Genomic DNA, 2,581 nt, shown 5'->3' with positions numbered 1-2,581 from the left:
TTTCTTTCTTTCTTTCTTTCTTTCTTTCTTTCTTTCTTTCTTTCTTTTTCTTCCTTCCTTCCTTTCTCTCTCTCTCTCTTTCTTTCTCTCTCTATCTCTCTCTTTCTTTTTTCTTCTTTCTTTCTTTCTTTCTTTTTCTTTCTCTTTCCTCCTGTTTTCTTTCTTTCTTTCTTTCTTTCTTTCTTTCTTTCTTTCTTTCTTTTGTTTGGAGTCTTGCTCTTGTCATCCAGGCTAGAGTGCAATGGCATTATCTTGTCTCACTGCAACCTCCACCTCCCAGGTTCAAGCAATTCTCCTGCCTCAGCCTCCTCAGTAGCTGGGATTACAGGCACCCACAACTATGCCTGGCTAATTTTTGTATTTTTAGTAGAGATGGGGTTTCACCATGTTGGCCAGGCTGGTCTCAAACTCCTGACCTCAGGTGATCTGCTTGCCTCAGCTTCCCAAAGTGCTGGGATTACAGGCATTAGCCACTGTGCCTGGCAGCCACTAGGATTTTGGAGCAAATCCCTGATATTTTCTGCAGCTAACTAACTCTCCTTTTGCGAGACAGCTCTTGGCCTGTTACTGGGCTTTGGTAAAAACTGAAAGTTTGCTGCACCCATTACAACATGGCACATGGATACATATGTAACAAACCTGCACATTGTGCACATGTACCCTAAAACCTAAAGTATAAAAAAAAAAAAAACTGAAAGTTTGACTATGGTTTATCAAGTCACCATGTGACCTGAACTGCCTATCATGAACTGGGTGCTTTCTGACCCATCTAATCACAAAGTGGGTCACGCATAACAGCATTCCATCATCAAATGAAAGTGGTATATACATGATGGGGCTCTAGCAGGTTCTGAAGGCACAAGTAAGTTACATGAGGAAGTGGCTCAAATGCCCATCCATTGTCTCCATTTCTGCCACCCTGCCTTCTCTCCCCCAGCCTGCACTGATGACCTAATGGGGAGTTCCCTGTGATCATTTGACAGAGGAAGAAAAGACCATGGCCTCATTTGCAGATGGTTCTGTATAGTATGCAGGCACCATCTGAAAGTGGACACAGCTGCGGCACTACAGCTCCTTCCTAGGACATCCCTGAAAGACGCTGGTGAAGGGAAGTCTTCCCAGTCGGCAGAACTTTGAGCAGTGCACCTGGTTGTGCACTTTGCATGGAAGGAGAAATGGCCAGATGTGTGATTACATACTGATTCATGGGCTTTAGCCAATGGTTTGGCTAGATTGCCAGGGACTTGGAAGAAGCATGATTGAAAAATTGGTGACAAAGAAATTTGGGGAAGAGGTATGTGGATGGACCTCCTGAGTGGTCAAAAACTGTGAAGATATTTGTATCCCATGTGAGTGCTAAGCAATGGGTAACCTCAACAGCAGAGGATTTTGATAATCAAGTGGATAGGATGACCTGTTTTGTTGACATCACTCAGCATCTTTCCCCAGCCACCCTTGTCATTGCCCAGTAGGCCCATGAACGAAGTGGCCATGGTGGCAGAGATAGAGGTCACAAAGTGACAAAGCACTGAATGAAATGGTGGTATACTTTGGAATGACAGTTTGGGTCTGCTGAGACCAGAGGTAAATGTTACAGCAGCAGAGAGACTGCAGTACCACAGACAGGGAACAGGTGTAGCAAGTGAAGACTATTAAGAATAAAGATGAATAAACTTCTTTAACTAAAAAATAAAAAACAAATTTCAGACAAGACACATCCTAAGTACATGTTTGAAAGACTCCCAGAATCTCTAGCAAAGACAATTGTTTTCAGACTATGACAGGACAAAGCTACGTGATAAAGATTGTGACAGGTACCTTTTAAAAAAATGTCCAAATATCAATTAAAGATTACAATGTATACAAAACAGGACAATACATTCCCATCCAAAATACTATAAAATTTTCAGAAAAAAAAACCTTAAAAAAGGAAAATAAATTGGGCTAGATGAGGTGGCTCACATCTCTAATCTCAGCAGTTTGGAAGGCAGCGATGGGTGGATCGCTTCAGCCTAGGAGACCAGCATGGGCAACATGGCGAAACCCTGCCTCTACTAAAAATTTGTAACAATGCTGCAGTTACTATGAGCATGTAAATAACTCTTCATATTACCATATATGTTAAAGTTTATACATGTGCTGCATTGTTTTTTATTAGTCTACATTTTTACTTTTATACTCACACCAAATTGTTTAAATTTTGTAGATTTGTAATGAGTTTAAAAATCAGGAACTGTAATGCCTTTAACATTTTTTTTTTTTGAAGATTATTGGGTATTTTATTGTCTCATTAGATTCCGTATACTTTTGGAGTTGCTGTTTCTATTTCTCCAAAATGTAGTGTGAACTTCTAAAGAACACCCCATTAAATCTGTAGTTTACTTTGCACAGTATGGATATCTTCAAAATATTTATCTCAACCTTTGAACAGGAGCATGCTCATAAGTGTGTTAATTTCTATATATTGATAATTTTTCAGTTTTTTTTCTATTATTGTTTCATACTCTCATTTCATTTTGGTCGTAGGAAGTAATCCATATAAATTTAGTTTTAAAAATTGTTAAGACTTCTATTCTGGCCT

The sequence above is a fragment of the Hylobates moloch genome, unplaced genomic scaffold, assembly GCF_009828535.3.
Source record: "Hylobates moloch isolate HMO894 unplaced genomic scaffold, HMol_V3 SCAFFOLD_12, whole genome shotgun sequence".
NCBI classification, from domain to species: Eukaryota; Metazoa; Chordata; class Mammalia; order Primates; family Hylobatidae; genus Hylobates; species Hylobates moloch.
This window is presented reverse-complemented; position numbering follows the sequence as displayed.